General features: G+C 42.6%; 2 non-coding genes across 2 annotated transcripts; both read right to left on the reverse strand.

The window, feature by feature from the left end:
- Nucleotides 1-203: 203 nt before the first annotated feature.
- Nucleotides 204-311, reverse strand: LOC120254434. Its single transcript, XR_005534619.1, has one exon. It is a non-coding gene; the product is annotated as a small nucleolar RNA R71 (small nucleolar RNA).
- Nucleotides 312-15,250: 14,939 nt separating this feature from the next.
- LOC120254433 lies at nt 15,251-15,357 on the reverse strand. Its single transcript, XR_005534618.1, has one exon. It is a non-coding gene; the product is annotated as a small nucleolar RNA R71 (small nucleolar RNA).
- Between the last annotated feature and the right edge of the window lie 8,353 nt (nt 15,358-23,710).

The following is a 23,710-nucleotide window of genomic DNA, read 5'->3' on the forward strand; positions in this document are numbered from 1 at the left end:
ATATAGAGAGTTTTCTCGAGGTATGTGATATGCTGAAGATAAACAGAGTGATGGATGATGCCATGAAGTTGAGAGCCTGCCCATTTTCCCTAAAGGGGAGAGCGAAGCAGTGGCTACACTCATTACCTAGAGCATAAATTACCACATGGGAGGAGATGGTAGAAGCTTTTCTTGCCCATTATTTCCCTCCCGGAAAATTAGCAAAGCTTAGGAATGAGATCTCATCCTTTGTTCAATTGGAATTGGAGTCTCTATTTGAGACATAGGAAAGGTTCAAGGAACTCCTGAGAAAGTGTCCCGCAACACGGATTTCCGGAGTGGATGATTGTTCAAACCTTTTACAATGGTTTGAATCCGAGTACAAGTCAACTCTTGGATGCGGCAGCAGGAGGTACTTTAGGTAGCAAGACCCCCGATGAGGCCCGTCAATTAATTGAGGAAATGGGGCTAAGCAGCTACCAATGGAATGCTAGGGAGAAGAAAAAGGTGGCCGGTCTCCATGAAATAGATGCGGTAACTTCATTGGCAGCTCAAGTGGAAAATTTGAGTAAGAAGTTAGATCTTCTAACTTCAAATAGAGTGGCGGCCGTGACAAATTGCACCGGGTGTGGTGGAGGACATGCTCCCTCCGATTGCCCGATCTTTATCGGTGATTTTTGTTCGGTGGAGAACGTTGATTTTGTAGGTAATGGCATGAGACCTCTAGGAAACCCATATAGCAATACCTACAATTCTGGTTGGAAGAATCATCCAAATTTCTCATGGAGTAATCAGGATATACAAAAGGCCATGGGGCCACCGGGTTTCCAACAACAACAACAAGCCCCTCAAGTGGAAAACAGAGTCTCAGGTTTGGAAACCCGAATGAATGACTTAGAGAAGCACTTGACTAGATTTGTGCAATCTACAAATACAAGGTTTGAATCAGTCGAGGCTACACTTTGCAACCACACCACCTCTTTGCATAACCTTGAAAATCAAGTGGGGCAAATTGCGAAGTCTCTCTCTGAAAGGCCACATGGAAGCTTACCGAGCAATATAGAAACCAACCCAAGAGAGCACGTGAAGGCGATCACTTAGAGAAGATGTCGTGAGGTTGAAGGTAGGCTTCTGAGTGAGAAGCCAAAAGAACACGCACCCGAGGTCATAGAGGTGGAAGAGGGAACAAGCAAAGAGATAGAGGTGGCACCACCACCTTTCAAGCCAAGAATCCCTTATCCCTCTAGATTGAAAAATGACCAAGGGGATGAACAGTATAAGAAGTTCCTGAGTTTGTTCAAGCAACTCCACATCAATATTCCTTTTGTTGAGGTATTGGCCGAAATGCCTAAGTATGTAAAGTTCTTGAAAGACTTGTTGACTAACAAGAGGAAATTGGAGGAAAGTGCTTCAGTGATTTTAGATGCTTCATACTCGGCAGTATTGCAAAAGAACATGCCGAACAAGAAGAAAGACCCGGGAAGCTTCATCATTCCGTGTAATATTGGCAATCTAGGTGAGAAAATGACATTGGCGGAATCAGGGGCAAGTATCAACGTTATGCCATACACCTTCTTTCAAAAGCTAGGCTTGGGTGAGCCTAGGACTACTCGGATGACTTCGCAACTAGTGGACCGAACAGTACGACATCCGAGAGGCATCATTGAAGACGTGCTTGTCAAGGTGAACAACTACCTTTTTCTGGTTGACTTTGTAGTGCTAGACGTTGATGAGGATGCGGATGTACCTTTGATACTTGGGAGACCGTTCTTGCGAACTTCCAAGGCATTGATTGACATGGACGGCGGAGAGCTAACTTTGAGGGTTGGAGACGACAAGCTCACATACTGCCTTGCTGAAGCCATGCGGCATTGTCTTGATTTCGATGATACTTTATACTTTCTAGACACTACTGTTGAGATTGTTGATAAATACATGCAGGAAATGTTCAATCTAGACCCATATGAGGGTTTGTTCGACCAAGAGGAGGATTATGAAGAAGTAATGATGCTTGGTTTGACAGAAGAAGTACCATCTAACACGGGGATCTTGAAGAAGGTGCTCTGGAAAATGAAGAGGGCTAGGAGACGCCACGGGAAACACTCCAAGGCTGTTGGAGATGTACGTGAACCGAAGAAGTTGGAAGAATCATTGTTATGTGGTCCGAAGCCCGATAATTTACCTTCTACCTTCAAGAGACTTTGCACATCATGGTTTCAAGCCATGGGTAAGAGGGCAAATTTCATTCATGAACCCCTGTGAGGTAAGACAAGGTACGTCAAGCTTAGTGACGTTAAACAAGTGCTTCTTGGGAGGCAACCCAAGTGTTTACTGTTTTCTTATCTTCTAGTTTAGTTTGTTTGCATGAATAAATTGTTAAGTGTTGGTGTCTTGATTTTTAGATGCTTGTGCTGAGATTTTCTTGTGAACTTTGAATATTCATCGTATGTTTTAATGTGGAATTGGCGAAGTTATGTCGTTTGAGCTTTATTCCATGTTTTGCGCTGGTAAAACTCGCATACTAGGCAGGCTCTGAGTGTGTAAACATGTTCAGAAAATTTCTACAGAGTCTGCAGGTTTTTCTAAGGCATCCAGTGAAAGACGTACGGGCATGTGGAATTTCCGCACGCCCGTGGATTTGCATTGGGAGGTCATCCAGAGAAGGCACAGGGGCGTGCGGCTGCCCCTGTGAACGACCATGCGAATATCGCACGCCCGTGGGTAATTTCCGCATGAGCGTGTGAATTCCTGCAGAGTTTGGCTGATTATCCCGAGAGCACACAGGGGCGTGAACTCGCCCCTGTGGGCGACCTTGTGAAACATACACGGGCGTGGGTAATTTCCACACGTTTGTGTGAAACTCTGGAGAGGAGCCCTTTTCACCCCGAGAAGACACAGGGGCGTGTGGGTGCCCTTCTGAGTTGGGCGTGTGAATGTCCACGCCCGTGTGGAATTTCCGCACGGGTGTGTAGAACACTTAGCGATTTTTCTCGAATGTCCAGAGAAACCACAGGGGCGTGCGGCTGCCCCTGTGGGAAGGGCGCATGGGCGTGGGTATTTTCTGCACGCCCGTGGGAGAGTGTTCAGAGACAATGATGTGTTTTCCTAAGAGCGCACAGGGGTGTGCGTACGCCCCTGTGGCTCTCTCGTAATGAGGCACACGGGCGTGGGTGATTTCCGCACGCCTGTGTGGATGCACAGAACACTAAGGGGCGCGATTTCTTTTTAAAGAAGAATAGTTTCTCTCCTTCTTCACATCTTCCACTCATCTGAAAACACTCTCACATTATTTCCCAACTTCATAGTGCCAATTTGGTTGGATTTTTGTGAGGTTTTCCGGCCGGTTCTTGATTTTCTCTTCCTATATCGTCGGTAAGCCCTATTTATTATTTTCTTCGCAAATTCATGTTTTCCATCAATGAATTTATAGAAAAATGCTTCGTTTATCCAATTAGAAAAATTATTTGTGTTTTAGAACGAAGAAGACGAAATTTTAAGGTGTATTTTTCGAGTTTTAAGGCGTGGCCATGCGGCTTTCACGCCCTGTGGATCCACACGGGCGTGCGGAAATTCCACACGACCGTGTGCATTTCTGCAGCGTTAGTTTATCAACTTGTTTGATCGATTAAGTTTCAAATTTTCCAGATTATGGCACCTCAGTCGAAGAATCATGCTGATAAGAGGCCGCGTGAGTCATCCCCATGAGCCTGAGGGCATGAGCTTCGCGATTCCAGAGCATTAGGTTCGCTATGAGCGCCTGTCAAGACTCCGGTTCTGACAGACTTGATTCCTGGACACGAGTATACTGAGAGACCTACAGCAGGGAGATGAGCTCACTGATGAGGTCGAGGATCTCATTTTAGCAGGTGGTTGGAGGCAGTTATTGATGATTAGAGAGCTAGCCATCCGAGAATTTGCACTAGAGGTACTATCATTATTCGAGTTTGATAGATCTTACGTGAGCTTTGACAGTTTGGACACCATTCAGTTTAGAGCACTTAGACACCACCATAGCTTGAGCATCACTCAGTTTTCAGTTCTGCTCGGCTTGTATGAGGAGGCATTCACAGACACTGAGGAGTACACTCAGTTTCCGACTAATTACACTGGAGCCTTAACCCCGCAGAGAGCTTACAGAGTACTATGTGGTCAGCGTCAGTACAAGCCGGGGGTGTCCAAGGCCATGTGCCTTTCCCAACCTGCATACAAATATTTACATGCCATAATGGGTAGGTCGGTGAATGGTCATGGTGATAGCACTGGTGTTCTGAGCCGGCAGGAGCTTCTATACTTGTACTCGATGGTGCAGCGCGTACCGATTCACTTAGCGCACATCATGGCAGAGTACATCAGACATCAGGGGCATTATGCTAGACTGGGAGTAATCTTCTTAGGCCCCTACATTGCAAGATTAGTGTTGGGCATGGGTCTCTTGGATTCGATTACTGGGGCTGAGAAGACGAGTATACCTACCCCCCTGATTTTAGAGACACTGAGATTAATGGGCATGGTCCGCAGAGTTCGGACATGGGTTTATACTTTTGTGCTACCAGCTCCAGAGATAGCTGAGGATGAGGGTGATCATGCTGAGGCTTCCCACCCTGCCCCCGAGCCTCAGCCAGCACCGATGGAGACTGAGGCACCTACGGCGGCAGAGGACGCATTCCCCGTGCGTATTTTTTCACCATCTCGAGCCCGTGATCGCTTTGAGAGGCTCAAGAATGCGGTGGGAGTGATATGGGCAGAGGTGGCTGAGGCTCGAGCAGAGATTGCCGAGATTAGGGTTATGCAGGTCACTCATTACACAGAGTTCATGGCACATTTCGACGTATTATAGGAGATCTTAGAGCGAGACGTCACCTCATCATTTGTCTTACGTCCGAGGACCCCTCAGGCTCCCTCGGCACCTCCAGCATCCCCATCACCTATTCTACCACCACAGGATCCACCATGTGCTTCTCCACCACCACCAGCAGCAGAGGAGCCGACAGAGCGTGCCACTGACATTTGACTTTATTTTCTTGAGTTGTATTCATTGCTTTATCTTTTATATACTTGAATTATTTTTGTTTTTCTTGTGCTTCACTGAACCCCCTCGTGTATGCATGTAGATGGTCTTGTCATCTTGGTAAATGAGACTTTGTCATGGGCATGGCCAAAGTACTTTGCACTTGGCCGTGTGAGCTTCACAACGCATCGGAACATTACTCCCAAAGACTTAGCTCCATCAAACTTGACACTAGGAGTCAGGGGAGTATTGTTTTGATTGCTTCTCCCACATATATTCTTCATTAATATATATTTTGAGTGAGCATGAATATGTACATTGAGGGCAATGTACAACTTAAGTGTGGGGGGGAGTTTCATAGTGCACACATCCTTTTTATTGTTCTTGATTGATATACATGCTCACATAGCCAATGGCGGTTCACCTTTGTTACAATGATTGTATTCTTGAGTTTAGGAGAAATTTTAATATTGAATGTTTTCATGCTCTAGTTCTTGCTTGAATTTCTAGGAATTTTTACCCGATTTACACTCAGTGCACTACTCACTATTTAAACTCTATTGGAAACTCTTGTTCGATGTTAAAGGGACTAGTTATACTTGTTTCTTGTGTTAAATTCTAAAAAAAAAATGAAAATGAAAAGAAAGAACAAAATAGTTTTATTGTTTATTTATGCTTGTTGGGTGTAATGAGCTACCACCTATGAAGTATGAAGCTACTCTCATAAGTTGGATACATGCTATGCCCTAATGGGAGAAAGAGCTATCTCATAGGATGAGTGAAAGCTACCACTCCGGTAGAAAGAGCTACCACCTCGAAAGTGTGAAAGCCACCTTAGCGGCCGCTTTGGAAAAGGCTACCTTAGAGGATGTGTGAAGCTACTACCATCTTTGAAATTGTTGTCACTTTTGTAGATAAATAAGACCCTTGTACTTAGAACTTTGAGGAGTATACCTTGGGTTGTTTTGAGTGAGTTCACATACGTACACGATTTCGGGTTTGTTGTCCTTTTTGATTCAAGTTTTTAGCTAGAGCTTTGATTTTTTGTATTTAATGTTGAAATTTCCCTTACTTGTAGAATGCTCTTCCTGTACACTTTGGTGAACCTAAGGCCAAGCACTTCCATTTGTTAAGTGCTTGTGTGATATGAATGTGAAGCATTCTTTTCTTATGTTGAGCATTACTTTTCTCAGGTTTTTATACTAATATGTCTGTTTTTATGTTACTTTCGTGCAGGTAGGATTGTGAGGCCGAGTATGAAGGAAAGAAGCCAATGTGGATCATAATGCACCGATTTTGAAGGAAATCTTGCTAAGGTTCAAACGCGAAGACATAGGTCGGGTGCGAGATGCTAGAGTGTGTGCCAACCTCCTCGTATTTGAGTTACCACAACCATTTGGAGGGGCACAAGGGCAATCGCACTCAAGCATTCCGACTTATGCACATAGAACAAGATCTCCATCAACTTGTCCGTCATTAAAAAAACAAAGCAATCCACGACGTGAACGTGTGCCCGTTTACGTTACCTCGATGAAATTATGGACTCGGGAAGTATGTTAGGCCAGGCACTGTAGCGAAACATTGAAGCAAAAGTACTGTAGCAGCACTGTTCACAGACGGCCGAGAAAATTAGAATTCAGAGAATTCATACGGGCGTGTGGAAATTATACACGGCCGTGTGGAAATTCCACATGGGCATGTGAAAAATCCACAGGCCCGTGTGGTCGCTCGATTCCAACCTTATTTAAAGTCGATTCAACCCCGATTTCAGCATTCATTTCTCCATCTTTTCCCCAACTTGAGAGAGGTTTCAGCTAGGGTTTTGAGTGGTATTGGCTAGGGTTTTGGAGAGGTTCTACGGTTCCGACATCATCATTCCCTAGGAAGAAGGTTGGTAGGGGAGCTTCCGTCGAGGCGTATCCTATACCGGACAAGGGAATCTTTGGACGACGAGTAGAGGACTTTCCACAAGACCATCGACATGACTATCGAGGGGGTTTTTCTATGGATTCATTGCTTTTATGTTCTATTTCTTTGATTGTACTTAGCTCCATGGAGAGCTAAACCCCTAGTGGGTACTTGGGTATTTGTGAACCCTAGGATGTATTTGTTTCATTGAATCTCTTTATTATGCTTTCAATTAATTGATGTTTATTGTGAGTTCCAAAATTGAATGCTTGATTGTATGAACATTTCACCTAGAGTGACACTAGGGTTGAGAGTTCTTGTTGGTAACATTGTGAGTGAGTAACACACCATGAGCGTTAGACAAAGCTAGGTTGGAGAGGGTTGAGAGGGTGAGTCGAGAGGTACAGGAGCGTCCCCTTTCCCCTCCGACGTGATAGATTCTACCTCCGTTCCTCAAGTTCTTTGTGGCCATAATAGAGTGAATGGTTTAAGAGATGACCCTCCGCTGGGGCTTAGTTGCACGTGCAACGGAGTGAAGCGTTGAGGTGATCTTAGTATCTAGGGCTTAATTGTGGTTAGGGACTTTCCACTTGGACCAAAGGGTTAGGTCTATAATTAGGAAAGAGATTTATCACTTGGATTGTTCTTGCACAGGCTCTTTCCCTTTTTTTCTAAGTGTACGTTCAAGCTGAGGATCTCCTGAAATCAATATTGAGGGATTCCCTCGGGTCATAACCTAGAGTTGCACCCAAAAAGAAAGAAAAGGAAATCAAAACGATGATAGAATAAGAAGATATGAAATAGAATGTATGGTGAAATAGCTAAGAAAACAAAGTGCGAAGTATCTCTAAACGCCTACTCCCCGACAACGGCCCCAAAAACTTTACAAGTTCCCCTTGCTTATATCCCGCAAGTGCACGGGTTTGTCAAAGTAATAATCCCAGATGAGAGGGTATTGAATCCACAGGGAGTAGCGAATAAAAACACTTAATCCGCTTCTTAGCTATGTGAAAAATCAGTAGTGATAAGTGTGACAATGATTCAATTCTCAAAAGTAAAAACAACAAGTAAGAGAGAATGAGTAAAGGAGGAGGTAAGGCAATCAATAAAGATGGGGTACTTGAATAATGCTCCGCCTAGGACAATTGTTTCAAGTGCAAGAACCCTCTATTATGCTTCCTAATCAATGCAATGGTGAGTCCTGGAAATCCTTAAATACATAGTCCCAAATCTAAGGTCAACTATGCCTAACTCTATACATGTCCCGGATGAGAGATTAGATAACCTCTCAACCTCGCACTCGAATAGAGTTGCAATGAGCTCTAGGGATTCGAAGTTATAAATCTCTTCCTAATTATAGACCTAACCCTTTGGTCCTCTTGGAAGGTCCCTAACCACAATTAAGCCCTAGATACTAAGATCACCTCAAACCTTCACTCTGTTGCACGTGCACCTAAGCCCTAGCGGATGGTCATCCCATAGACAATTCACTATATTATGGCCACAAAGAACTTGAGGAACGGAGGTAGAATCTATCACAGCGGAGGGGAAAGGGGACGCTCATGTACCTCTCGACTCACCTTCTCAACCCTCTCCAACCTAGCTTTGTCTAACGCTCGTGGTGTGTCACTCACTCACAAGGTTACCAACAAGAACTCTTAACCTTAGTGTCACTCAAGGGGAAATGTTCATACAATCAAGCATTCAAGGTTGGAACTCACAACAAACATCAATTAATTGAAAGCATAATAAATAGATTCAATGAAACAAATACATCCTAGGGTTCACAAATACCCAAGTACCCACTAGGGGTTTAGCTCTCCATGGAGCTAAGTACAATCAAAGAAATAGAATGTAAAAGCAATGAATCCATAGAGAAACCCCCTCGACAGTAATGTTGATGGTCTTGTGGAAAGTCCTCTACTCGTCGTCCAAGGATTCCCTTGTCCGGTATAGGATACACCTTGACGGAAGCTCACCTACCAACCTTATTCCGAAGGAATGACGATATCAGAACCATAGAACCTCTCCAAAACCCTAGCTAATACCTCTCAAAACCCTCGCCGAAACCCTCTCTCAAGTTGCGGAAAAGATGGAGAAAAGAATACTGAAATCGGGGCTAAAATCGGCTTTAAAAAAGGGCTGGAATCGGGCATCCACACGGTCCTGTGGATTTTTCAAATACTTCCTGAGTCCATACTTTCATTGAGGTAACGCAAATGGGCACACGTTCACATCGTGGATCGCTTTGCTTCTTTAATGACGGACAAGTTGGTGGAGATCTTGTTCTATGTGCATAAGTCAGAATGCTTGAGTGTGACTGCCCTTGTGCCCCTGCAAATGGTTGTGCTAACTATAATACGAGGAGGTTGGCACACACTCTAGCATCTCACACCCGACCTATGTTTTCGCGTTTGAACCTTAGCAAGATTTCCTCCAAAATCAGTGCATTATGATCCACATTGGTTTTTTTCTTCATACTCGGCCTCACAACCCTACCTGTACGAAAGTAACATAAAAACACACATATTAGTGTAAAACGCCGAGAAAAGTAATGCTCAACATCAGAAAAGAATGCTTCGCATTCATATCACACAAGCACTTATCAAATAGCAAGGTAGATATGTTTTTAATGTTTTAAAGCCAAAATGTTTCATGAATTACTTTTTATAACAAAATAAAAATAGGAACACAAAAAATTATCCATTTTTCTTCAAATTACTTTTTTGTTTAACAACAAAGAAATATATAAAAAAGAGATAACAAGGTTATTTAATTTCATCATCATAATCAAACCAAACTCGAGGAAACATAAAATAAAACTTTTCCTACGTTTAATATATATTTTACTATTTCCCCTTCTAATTTCTTCTCAACCTCAGGCCAAGAAACCACACAACACCTCCCAAATCAAATGATTTCTTAGAAATTCAGTCACTCAAATTAAAATTCTTATTGGTTGTGTCCACCATAGAACAAAACTCCATTTAGATTTATAAACTTATCACTTATTATAATTTACACCATCTTCAATTCTTCCTTTAAAAAGCCCTTCTCCTTCTCATCATCCTCACCCTCATCTTTCTCTCAATATTTCTCTTTATATATATATATATATACATGGGTGCTGAGAATAATAGTGGAAATAATAATAATAATAATAATAATATGAAAGAATGGATGGCAAAGGGAGAGGAGATAATAAGAATATCAGCTTTAATTGCATGTATTGGGGCAACATTAGTTATGGGATTGAATAAAGAGAGCAAGAGCATTGTAGTTGCTGTTGTGGAAATAATAATAATATGAAAGTATTTATGGCAAAGGGAGAGGAGATAATAAGAACATCAGCTTTAATTGCATGTATTGTTCTGAAATTAATTATCTTTTGAAGATTGGTTAAGTTTCCAAGGCTTTGAGGGATGAGACCTATTATTTGATTAGAAGGTATTTCAAAATTTCTCAAGTTTACTAGATTCCCAATCTCATTAGAATGGAGCCATTTATGGTATTGTTATGTAGGTAAAAGTTTTGAAGCTTAGTCAGGTTTCCAATGTTTAATGGGATGGGAACGGTTATTTGGTTATTAGTTATTTCAAAATCTCTCAGTTACTAGATTCCCAATCTTATAAGGAATGGAACCATTTAAATTATTATTATGTAGGTAACAAATTTGAAGCTTGGTCAGGTTTCCAATACTATATTGGATGGGACTAGTTATTTGGTTGTAAGATATTTGAAAATCAATCATGTTCACTAGATTCCCAATCGCATAAGGAATAGAGCCAATGAGATTATTTCTCCCCAAGCATAAAAACTTGAGTTTGGTCAAGTTTCCAAGCACCGGAGGAATGGAACCAACTAAGAAATTTTGGAAGATGGCTAAGGAATTCAGGTTCAAAAGCTTTTTAAAAGAAGGAGGTATTGAGCCACTTATCTGATTATGATGGAGCAACATGGTGTAGAGCATTGTCAAAATACCAAGATCTGAAGGGATGGTTCCTGAGAGATTGTTGGCAGAGATATCAAGGATGGTGAGATTGGAAAGAGCTGAAATGGCAGCAGGGATAGAGCCACTTATTTGATTCTCATTGAGCAACAAAGTTTTTAGACTTGACAGATTACCAAGCTCTAAAGGCATGATGGTTTGAGATTTTTGAAAGATAGATCTAGGAAGGTAAGCTTGGAGAGAACTAAAATGGTTGTAGGGATAGATCCATGTAGATGGTGATTTTGACTGAGGTCGAGAACCCTGAGAGATGGCAGAGCTGAGAAGTTGAGAGTCTCCAGCTTCCACTCTAGTTCCAACTAGATCCTGGTAATGGTTGATCCGCAATCGCCAATATATCTGCAAGTGATTCCAGTCCAGTTTTGTGTCCACCAAAGATTAAAACTCCATTTACATCTATAAACCTATCACTTATTATAATTTACACCATCTTAAAATTCGTCCTTTAAAAAGCCTTTCTCCTCCTCATTATCCTCACCCTCATCTTTCTCTTAATATGTCTCTTTATATATATACACATGGGTGATGAGAATAATAGTGGAAAAAATAATAATGTGAAAGCATTGATGGCAAAGGGAGAGGAGATAATAAGAATATCAGTTTTAATTGCATGTATTGTGGTTACATTAGTTATGGGATTCAATAAAGAGAGCTAGAGCGTTGTAGCTGCTGTTGTAGCTAACACCTCCATCTCTCATTGTTGTGGCTAACACCTCCTTTTGGATTCTTGTGTTTAACCTTGTGTTTGCATAACTTGATGTGTTTGATTTGCACAGTTGCTTAGGTAAAACTTGGTGTGTGGATTGCCATATTTGTAGTTGTCTTGTGTGATAGCAAAACTTGATGTGAATGAAACCATAGTTACCCTAGCAAAACATGGTGAATTTGAGAACCATAACATTGCTTTTGAGCACACAGATGAACCATAGAATATACCTGGTAGGTATTAGAGGTCAGTCGGCATACAATAGCTCATAGGAATCATCCCAGGGCATGGCTCTCTTGTTGTTGATAAGTGGTTGTGTATAAGTATTACTAAGTATACTTTTTCTTACACTAAGCATCACTTTAATCAGATTTTATATCTCATTTGTGTGTATTTGTGCTCTCTTGTGCGTTTAGGGTTATGGAGACAAGTCTGGAAGAAAGAAAGCAAAGATAGATCATTTACACAATTGTTTAGCAAATTCTTGTATCGAATAAGTGTCAAGGCATAAGTTGTGATAAAAAATATGTGGGTGTGTACTAACCTCCAAAATGTTCAAGTGAATACACAAATTAGAGAGACACAAAGGTAGTCCCACTTATATGTTTCGACTTGTGTAACATTGTTAAGAGCTTCGTCAATGTGTTTTAAGGAGAAGGTATGATATGATTTACTGCATCGATGTGTGCCCAACACGGAGCCCCAATGAAGAAATTGAAGTCGGGAGACTATAGAAAAAGTACTGCAGAAGTTTACTGTAGTAAAATTATTGTAGCAGTTACTATTTATAGTGCGCAAGAAATGGAAACCTGGAAATCCACATGCCTATGTGGAATTTACATAGGGGCGTATGGATGCCCAATTTCAGCCCTTTAAATACCGCTTGGAGAGTTTATTTTAGGGATCTTCTTCCTACCTTTTACCTATCTTTTGGGGAAAGCGCGGCTATGGTTTGGAGAGGTTTTTGCTGGGGTTTTCGAGTGGTTTTATGGCATTTGACATCAATTTTTTTTGGAGGAGAGTTATTAGGGGAGCTTCCAATGGCCTTAATTCAGCGGAGTGTGCCCAAGGCTTAATGAAGGAGTCTTTGGAGAAGCCGTGGCAGCTCCTCAAGACCATCAACATGGATCACAAGGGGGTTATCTCTATGGATTGCTTGCACTTATTTTTGATTTTATCTTTAACTATGTATTACTCCATGTTCAATTAAACCCCTAGTGGGTGTTTGGACTTGTAAACCCTAGGATGATTTTGTTTCATTGACTTTTATTTTGTTTCTTTAATTGATGTTTTAATTGAGTTTCAATCTTGCATGCTTATCATTATGATTTTCCCTTAGAGTGACACTAAGGTTGAGAATCTATGTAGGTAATCCTTGCAAGGGGTGTTAACTTCACTAGGGTTAGACTTAGGGAGGTTGAAGAGGGTTGAGAGAGTTAGTCGAGAGGTAGCGAAACATCACCTTTCCTTTTCGACATAATTTATCGTACCTCCATGTTCCAAGATTTCTTTGTGATCATGATAGAGTGAAGTGGTAAAAGAAAAACTCCATTGGGGCTTACTTGCATGAGCAATAGCCTGAAGTGTTGAGTAATCCTTAGTGCTGGGGCTTAATTGTGATTAGGGGTCTTTTGCCTGGACCAAAGGGTTAGATCTAAATTAGGGAATAGGGTTTATCACTTGGAGTCCCTAGAACCTCAAGCAGTTCCACAGAGTATGACGTATTGAGATTACTCCTTTTCGCCGGGCATAGTGTAGAGTGCTAGTCGTGGTTGACCTTAGGTTTGGGATCATGTATCTTTGGATTTCCATGACTCATTAGACTTTAATTAGGAGGCATAATATTAGTCTTGCACTTGAAATATTAGTCCTAGGGTGAGCATTGTCCGGCTACCCCATTTTACCATTGATCGTCCTATTCGATTACTCTTTCTGGTTCTGTTTTCTTTTCCACTTTTCTATGAATTAATATCTTGAATCAATTCACAAATTGGTTTTCACTTTAGCAAAATAGTAGTACTTCTTGTTTCAGAAGAACTATTCCTTGTGGATTCGACTACCCACTAGGGTTGAGAGTTGTCGTTAGTAACCTTGTGAGTGAGTGACACACCACGAGCATTAGACAAGTCTAGGTTGGAGAGGGTTGAGAGGGTGAGTCGAGAGGTACACGAGCGTCATCCCTTAGACCATTCACTCTATTATGGCCGACTCACCCTCTCAGCCCTAGTGGAGGGTCATCCCTTAGACCATTCACTCTATTATGGCCGCAAAGAACTCGAGGAATGGAGGTAGAATCTATCATGCTAGAGGAGAAAGGGGACGCTCCTGTACCTCTCGACTCATCCTCTCAAGCCCTAGATAATGTAGTAGTATTGTAGAAAAAATACTGTTCACGCGCCCGCGTGGAAATTCCTGCAGCCCACGCGGCCACGTGGAAAATCAACACGGGCGCATGAGGGCACGTGACAGGCGTGGTTTTGGGCTTTAAATAGGCCGTTTGCCCTATTTTTGAGAGACTTTTGGCAAGGGTTTTCGCGAGCACTTTGATGGCAAGGCGGTTAGGGTTTCCAAGGCTTTAGCGATTTCTCCACCGGGACCTTGTAGGGGAATAGTACTGGTGGCTTGGAGGCAAGGGCCGGTTGTTCTTGGATTACCTCGACTCATTAGACTCGGTTTAGAAGAATTTAGTGAATCATGAGCTTCATGTTAGATCCTAGGGGGAGCATTGTCTGGGTACCTCATCTTTATTGATTGAGATCTCCTTTACGTGTTTTCTTGCTCATTTGCTTGCTTATTAATTCTCCTGCAATTAGTTCATTTCATCACATCCATTGATTTCAACTAGATAACTAAGCAGTGGTTAATACTAATACTTATGTTCCTTGTGGATTTGACTACCCACTCACCGGGGTAATTATTACTTCGACACCCGTGCACTTGTGGTTTACACGCATATTCGGACGTGTCAAGTTGTTGGCGCTATTGCCGGGGAACGGGATATTAGGAACACTAGGACTTGGTTACTTTAGTCATTCACATTTTCATTTACTATTTCCACTTCATACTTCTCTCTTTCACCATTCTTATTGTTTCATTTCATTGATTTCAGCTACAGGTTATGACCTGAGGGAACCCTTCGACATTGGTTGAAGAGGATCCTTAAATTGAGCAAAGAATTCATCAAAGGGGAAAGGAACCTGTGCAGGAACAGAATTTTCCAGCCGAAATAGAGGTTGAAGAATCTAAAAATATGGCAGAACAAGAGGGGCAACCAAGAACACTCTTAGATTTTGCTAGGCTTACAATTCGTGGAACACAATCGAGCATTGGTAGGCCACCGATAGCAGCCCAGAATTTTGAGTTAAAACCGGGCTTCATTCAAATGGTTCAACAGTCTGCACAATTTAATGGGTTAGAGGATGAAGACCCAAACAATCATATTGAAAATTTCCTTGAAGTTTGCGATATGTTGAAGATCAATGGGGTTTCGGATGATGCAATTCACTTGAGGGTTTTTCTATTCTCGTTAAAGGGAAGAGCCAAACAATGGATCCATTCATTGCCAAGAGCTTCAATAACAACATGGAACGAAATGGCCAAGGCTTTCCTTGCAAGATATTTTCCTCCCGGGAAATTGGTAAAACTTCGTAATGAGATATCATCATTTGTTCAAATGGAGCTTGAATCTTTATTTGAGACTTGGGAATGATTCAAGGACCTCTTGCGGAAGTATCCACAACATGGGTTCCCCAAGTGGATGGTTATTCAATCATTTTACAATGGGTTGAACTCGAGTAACAAACAACTTCTTGATGCCGCCACAGGAGGAACATTGGGAAACAAGACCCCCGAAGAAGCCCGATAATTGATTGAGGAAATGGGTATGAATAGCTACCAATGGAATGCAAGAGAAAAGAAGAAAGTGGTCAGACTCCATGAGATTGACGCAGTTACATCCTTGGCAGACCAAGTAGAAGCATTGAGCAAGAAATTGGGCACTTTGACTTCATCAAAGGTAGCTGAAATCACAAGTTGTGATGGTTGTGGGGGCTCACATATGCCGTCTGATTGTCCTATCTCGATTACAACTTCAGCCACAAGTGAACAAGTAGATTTTGTGGGCAATTCAGGAAGAGGACAAGGTAATCCGTATAGCAACACCTACAACCAAGGGTAGAGAAACTACCCAAATCTCTTGTGGGGAAATGAAGGGTAGCAAAAGACCACTGCTCCACCCGGATTTCAGCAAACACCTTCGATTCCGGAGAGAGTTTCAGAATTAGAAAGGGTTTTATCAAAGTTTAGTCAATCAACCGACACAAGGTTACAAAACATAAAGGCAACACTCCGCAATCATACTACTTCTTTACAAAATTTGGAGAATCAAGTTGGACAAATAGCGAAGTCATTGGCAGAGAGACCTTTAGGGAGCCTAGCAAGTAACACGGAGACTAACCCAAGGGAGCAAGTGAAGGTGATCACTTTGAGAAGTGGTTGAGAGCTCTAAGAAGAGCTCACTGCTGAGAAAAAATCTGAAATTCTTCAAGCTAAAACCCCCACTGGGAAGACTGCTGAATTTCCTCAAAAACCACCAAATGATAAGGTGCAAGATAATGAGAAGCGGCCAGCTGCGTCACTTCCTTCATATACTCCAAGGATCCCTTATCCGGCGCATTTGAAGAAAGACCAAGTTGATGTGCAAAACAGGAAATTTCTGGATCAATTGAAACAGTTACACATTAACATTCCCTTTGTAGAGGCGTTATCTCAAATGCCTTGTTATGCAAAGTTCTTGAAGGACCTTTTGACCAACAAGAGGAAAATGGAGGAAAGTGTGGCTGTGGTGTTAGAAGGGAATTATTCGGTGACAAGGTCCCCTTGCATATATCCCGCAAGTGCACGGGTTTGTAGAAGTAATAATCTCGGATGAGCGGGTATCGAATCCACAGGGAGTAGGGAATAAAACACTTAATCCGCTTCTTATCTTTGTGAAAAATTAGTAGTGATAAGTGTTATAATGATTCAATTCTCAAAAGTAAAACAACAGGTAAGAGAGCACGAGTAAAGGAGGAGGTAAGGCAATCGATAAAGATGGGGTACTCGGATAATGCTCCGCCTAGGACAATTGTTTCAAGTGCAAGAACCCTCTTTTATGCTTCCTAATGAATGCAATGGTAAGTCATGGAAATCCTTAAATACATAGTCCCAAATCTAAGTTCAACTATGTCTAACTCTATACATGTCCCGGAGAAGAGATTAGATAACCTACCAACCTCACACTCGAATAGAGTTGGAATGAGCTCTAGGGATTCCAAGTGATAAATCTCTTCCTAATTATAGACCTAACCCTTTGGTCTAGGTGGAAGGTCAATAACCACAATTAAGACCTAGATACTAAGATCACCTCAACACTTCACTCCATTGCACGCGCAACTAAGCCCAAGCGGAGGGTCATCCCTTAGACCATTCACTCTAATATTGCCGCAAAGAACTTGAGGAACAGAGGCAGAATCTATCACGCCGGAGGGGAAAGGAGACGCTCCTATACCTCTCGACTCACTGATAAGTGCTTGAGTGAACATGTTTTTATGCATGTTTTACATACATTGAGCATCATATTTTATACGGTTTATGTCTCATTTCGTGTATTGGGTGTTCTTTTATGCATATAGGTTGTGAAGACATTGGGATTTCAAAAGGGAGCGAAGATAGGCTATTATGGCATAATATTGGGAGTTCTTGTACAAATCAAGTTGGAAGACACAAGAGGAGTTCGTGTATGAGGAGATGTGTGCCAACTTCCATAGTTTTTGCAAGCCAAGTTATTAATGGAAGGGCACAAAGGCAGCCATGTCTCCACATTCCTCCTCTTTGTAAAGATTTCAAGACCTTTCAAGACGCATTGATGAAGGAAAAGCCGGATAGCCTACCATATGATCGTGTGCCCGATCGTGTGGCCTTAAGAGGAGAATGTTTATTGTTGTGCAGCAGAAATCATGAGCGGAAATCATCGTAGCCGAATTCATCGAGCAGTGATCATGCTCACGCGCCCGCGCGGAAATTCCGCGCGACCGCGTGGAAATTCCTGCAGCCCACGCGGGCGCGTGGAAAATCCACGCGGGCGCGTGGAAAATCCACGCGGGCGCGTGGGGGCACGTGACAGACGCGTTGTGAGGCTATAAATACACCTTTTGGCCGATTCTAAGGGGACTTTTGGCGGAGCTTTGAGCATAGATATTGAGAGAGAGACGGCTAGGGTTTGAGGAGAAGGTCTTCGCCGATTGATAGGGAGTTCTTCACCAACTTTGATAGGTTCCTTCGACGTCATAGCACCTTGGGGAGCCATTGGCGACCTAGCTCGTAGAGGAACCCTTCAAGACGGAGAACTACCAATCAAGGCCAATCCGCATGCAATTCGAGGGGGTTTTTCTCTATGGGTTTTATTGCTTTTTCATTGTATTGATTATTGTTTTTGTAACTAGGCCCATGGAGGGCTAAACCCTAGTAGGTATTTGGGCATGTGAACCCTAAGATTTATATTTTTTTGGATTGATTCTCTTAATGTTTCTAGTTAATCCGAGTTGTCTTGAGTTTTAATCTTGTGATTTAATTGCTTGCTAGTGTTGTTAATCCTTGTGGTTGATTACATTGCATGATTTAATACTTTAATGTGTGAGGTCTCCATTAGAGTTAGATTTCCAAGATTAAAGAGGGTTGAGAGGGTGAGCCTTGAGATGGAGGAATGTCCCCTTTCCCTTTCGATTGAGTGTTTCCTATCTCCGTATTCCATATTCTCTTTGCAACCATATTTGGTGTGAGGCGTGAGATTGCTCGATTTCTCCGCCGGGACCTTGTAGGGGGTTAGGATCCTTCGCCGGGAATTAGGGTTGGATCTACATTTAGGAATCGGTTTCACTCTTAGGTTTCCTTAGAGCATATTGCGGTCATATGGGGTGTGAAGTGTTGAGATTGGTCGATTTCTCCACGGGACCTTGTAGGGGACTAGTGCCTTTTTGCTTGGAGACAAGGATTGGTTATCGTTGGATTACCTCGACTCATTAGACTCGATTGTAGAGCATTTAGTGAATCTAGAGCTTCAAGGAAGATCTTAGGGGATCGTGCTCGAATACCTCATCCTTAGTGATTGAGACTCTTCTACTTTATTTCTTGCATACTCGCTTTGCTTTTGTTTGCAATTAGTTCACTTCATCATATTAATTGATTCCGACTAGATAATTGAGAAGTGGTTATTACTAATACTTCCGTTCCCTGTGGATTCGACTACCCACTCACCGGGGTAATTATTACTTCGACACCCGTGCACTTGCTGTTTATACACGCATATTCGGACGTGTCACTCACCCTATCAACCCTCTCCAACCTAGCTTTGTCTAACGCTCGTGGTGTGTCACTCACTCACAAGGTTACCAACAAAAACTCTCAACCCTACTGTCAGTCTAGGGAAAATGTTCATACAATCAAGCATTCAAGGTTGGAACTCACAACTAACATCAATTAATTGAAAGCATAATAAAAAGATTCAATGAAACAAATACATCCTAGGGTTCACAAATACCCAAGTACACACTAGGAGTTTAGCTCTCCATGGAGGTACGTACAATCAAAGAAATAGAATGTAAAATAAATGAATCCATAGAGAAACCCCCTCGATAGTCATGTCAATGGTCTTGTAGAAAGTCCTCTACTCGTCGTCCAAGGATTCCCTTGTCCGGTATAGGATACGCCTTGACGAAAGCTCCCCTACCAACCTTCTTCCTAAGGAATGATGATGTCGGAGCCGTAGAACCTCTCCAAAACCCTAGCCAATACCTTTCAAAACCCTAGCTGAAACCCTCTCTCAAGTTGGGGAAAAGATGGAGAAAAGAATGTTGAAATCGGGGCTGAATCGGCTTTAAATAGGGCTGGAATCGGACGACCACACGGGCCTATGGATTTTACACACGCCCATGTGAAATTTCCACACGGGCGTGTATAATTTCCACACGCCCATTGTGGATTCTCTGAATTCCTGTTTTCTCGGCCGGCTGTGAACAGTAACTGCTAAGGTGATTGCTACAGTAACCTCCTACAGTACTCTGCCAAAAATACTCCCGAATCCACTTTTCATCGAGGTAACATAAACGGGCACACGTTTATGCTGTGGATCGCTTTGCTTCTTCAATGACGGACAAGTTGATGGAGATCTTGTTCTATGTGCATAAGTCAAAATGCTTGAGTGTGACTGCCCTTGTGCCCCTCCAAATGGTTGTGCTAACTCAAATACGGGGAGGTTGGCACACACTCTAGCATCTCGCACCCGACTCATATTTTCGCATTTGAACTTTATCAAGATTTCCTCCAAAATTGGTGCATTGTGATCCACATTGGCTTCTTTCCTTCATAATTGGTTTCACAACCCAACCTACATAAAAGTAACATAAAAACACACATATTAGTGTAAAAACCCAAGAAAAGTAATGCTCAACATAAGGAAAGAATGCTTCGCTTTCATATCGCACAAGCACTTATCATTCGGAAATGCTTCAGAAGAATCTGCCAAACAAAATGAAAGATCCGGGATGCTTTATCATACCTTGTCAATCAGAGGTTTGTGGGAGAAAAAGATTTGGCCGATTTGGGAGCTAGTATTAATGTCATGCCGTACACATTGTTTCAGAAATTAGGGTTGGGAGAGCCAAGGCCAACCCGCATGACTTTACAGCTGGCCGATCGCTCCGTTCGTCATCCTCGAGGTATAATTGAAAGTGTTTTGGTAAAGGTTGACAAGTATATGTTTCCTGCTGATTTTGCTGTGTTAGATGTCGATGAAGATGCAGAGGTTCCATTAATTCTAGGAAGACCTTTCTTGAGAACCTGCAAGGCTCTCATTGACATGGATGGAGGCGAGATGACATTGCGCATTGGAGAGGAAAAGATCACATACCGTCTCGCCAAAGCAATGATGCACTCTCTTGACTTTGATGGTACTTGTTATTTTTTTGATGTCAATGATGAGATTTCTGATGAGTACCTACAGGAATTTCTCAATCAAGATCCATATGAGGTGTGGCCGGATATTGAGGTGGAGGACACAACTAATTGTGAAAAACAAGTCCTTAACGAGCAACCTCAAGGAGGATTTTTGAAACAGATTTTTCGCCGAGTCAAGAGGTCGAGACGTCGCCACCGAAAGTATTCCAGCACATTAGGGGACAAGCACACAAAGGAAGAGCGCGACATTCCCTCATTCGGTAACATAGTTAAAAATTTCTCCCTGAGTATGAAGAACTTCTATCCATCATGTGTGGAGGTCGCTAGAAAAGAGGTTTTTCATCTTTATGAGCAACCATGAGGTAAAAACAGCTACGTCAAGCTAAGTGACATTAAACATGTGCTTCTTGGGAGGCAACCCAAGCTTTTAATTAGTTTTTAGACTCAAAATTTAAATTTTGCAAAAATAAATTCATGAGTGTGTGTCTTGATTAATTTTGTTGATCGCTGGTGTTTTTGTGGAATTTTTTTGGTGATTTGAATTATTGTTTATGTGTATAACATGGTTTAAGGTGAATTTGATGTTTAATGTTGAAAAATTGGTGTTAATTTGGAGTTTCGAGCACTTTCTGGACTTTACGAAGAAATTTTGCAGTCCACACGGCTGCGTGGAATTTTCACGCGGTCGTGTACAGTACCCACGCGGGGGTGTGAAAAAATCCACACCCCCATGTGCCTATAAGAATATGAAATGGCATTGTTCATCATCTTCCATTTTCAAAGAACCCTTTCATCTTCCACCTTGCACTCCTCTAAAACTCAAGTTTTGATCTCTAAAACCAATTGTTTTCAACTCTTTGGAGGATTAGAGGTAATTTGCCGGAGTTTACACCGAGTTTTCTTCTCCGATTTGCTCCGGTAAGACTTCACTCCCTTCCACCCTTTCCATGTTCTTCAAGGTCATTTTCATGAAGTTTTCATGGTATTTTTATGATAGTTCTCATAGGGAATCATGCTAGAAACTTGTTCAATGTATGAGAATGATTTGTATGAGGCGTAGGAGACCAACTGCGGCCAAAACTCCGGAGTCCGGCATCCACGCGACCACGTGGGCTGGCCGCGCGCTGGTCGGAGGGCCACGCGACCACGTGGGCCCTAGGCCGATAGCGCGCGGGCTTGCGGCCTGGCAGGCCACTAGCCCAGGCCAGCCACGCGCCTGCGCACCCGCGTGGCTCTCCTGCATGGGCGTGTGGCTGCTCGGCCGAGCCGAGCACGCCCCCGCGTAGACTGGAACAAAGGCCAGTTGGCCCTGTTTTTCCCCCGTCTCGTTGTTCTTGCGCATGTGGTACCCAGTTTCACTGTATTCATGCTGAACTGATGCTTTTAAGTGGTTTCTTCGCAGATTATGACACCATGCCAACCTCACAACCGGTAATCAAATTTCCTGACCCCGTTCATCAGTAGCGGTTTGAGCGTCTCCAGCAACTGAAGATTGGACAATCGCATTTTATCGATTGGGATGCGCTAGAGGACATTGGTCTTGCTGAGGAGGTCAGAGAACTTGTTAGTGTGGGGGGTTGGGACGGATTATTCTCCATTCAGGAGCCCGTCATGTGAGATATCACCTTGGAAGTTCTTGCCTCATTTTCTTTTGATCATGACACAGTTGATATCAGTTTTGACATTTCCAATGCCATTCGTTTCCGCATTTTTGGTCAGCCACATAGGATGTCTTTGACCAAGTTCTCGATATATCTTGGATTTTACGATCAGAACTATGCTGATACTATCAAGTATACTGAGCTCCTCACCGATTATCCTTATAATCTCACACTGGGTCAGGTCTTCCATGATCTATGCGGTGGTCGTCAGTATTCTACACGCTAGTCGAAGGCCTCATTACTTACTTGACCGGCGTACAGGTACATCCATGCTGTTCTTACCAGGTCCGTGACAGGTCGGGGGGATGGTACTGGTTCACTTCGCAGGACAGATCTTTTGTACCTCCACTCCATTGGCGATGGAGTCCCTCTCCACTTAGGATATGTGGTTGCTGACTACTTTCGTCATCAGAGTGAATATTTGCGATTGGGAGCATTATTTGCAGGACCATACATCACTCGTCTTATGTTCAAGATGGGTCTTATCCGCTCGGTCAGAGGCGAGGACAGAGTCAGTAGTCCGGCACCATTGGGTTTGGCTACTCTCTGTTTGATATGCACTAGTAGAATCGTCATCTGGGGATGATGAGGAGCCTGTTGAGGCTACAAAGGCACCACCTGCAGCTGAGCCCATAGTCACCGAGGCAGCTCCAGCAACATCAGCCGTTCTTGAGTCATCTTCCCCTCGAGATCATGAGCATCTAGCTGGACACGAGGCTGCCGTTGCTACCATCCTTGAGAACCAGGCACGGATTTTGAAGCGTCTTGATCGTATTCAGCAGACTTTTGACGAGGAGGTCTCATCTACTTCTGTGCCAGCACTAGCACTAGCTCCAGATACTGACGCTAGAGGTGTCACACTCATGAGACAGTTATTTTAGTTTCTTACTCTTAGTTGCTTTGTTAGTAGTATTTAGGCTTTTGTACTCAGAAAGGCTTCACCTTCTGAGAGTTATCTTCTTGTCTTTCTTTTGTGCGAGTATATGCTCTATTATGTTATTTGTCTGAACTTGTATTTTCTTTTACATTTTGTTGAGCTTCACTGAACTCCTTATATTCCATGCAGATGGCCTTGAGAGTGATGTTGTTGGTGTTTTAGTCATAGACATGATCATGTGATGTTGTCACATGGTCGTGTGAGCTTCACAACCTATACAACACGGCCATGAGTTAGACTTCACCAAACGATTAATGGGGAGTTCAGGGGAGTATTGCTTTAATTGCATTCCCACACACATTATGTTTCCATTGTTATTATTTTTATTGTGCCTGCATGTGTACATTGAGGACAATGTACATCTTAAGTGTGGGGAAGGGTTCACCTTATACATGACTTTTACTTGTGTTTTCATGAGCATGCTCTTGTTGCCAATGAAGGTTCACCTTAGGGTTAAGAGTTTAATTGTTAGTTTTTGGAGGTTATAAACATGGATTTTTATCTTGCACTA

The sequence above is a fragment of the Dioscorea cayenensis genome, unplaced genomic scaffold, assembly GCF_009730915.1.
Source record: "Dioscorea cayenensis subsp. rotundata cultivar TDr96_F1 unplaced genomic scaffold, TDr96_F1_v2_PseudoChromosome.rev07_lg8_w22 25.fasta BLBR01000447.1, whole genome shotgun sequence".
In the NCBI taxonomy this organism is placed as follows: domain Eukaryota; kingdom Viridiplantae; phylum Streptophyta; class Magnoliopsida; order Dioscoreales; family Dioscoreaceae; genus Dioscorea; species Dioscorea cayenensis.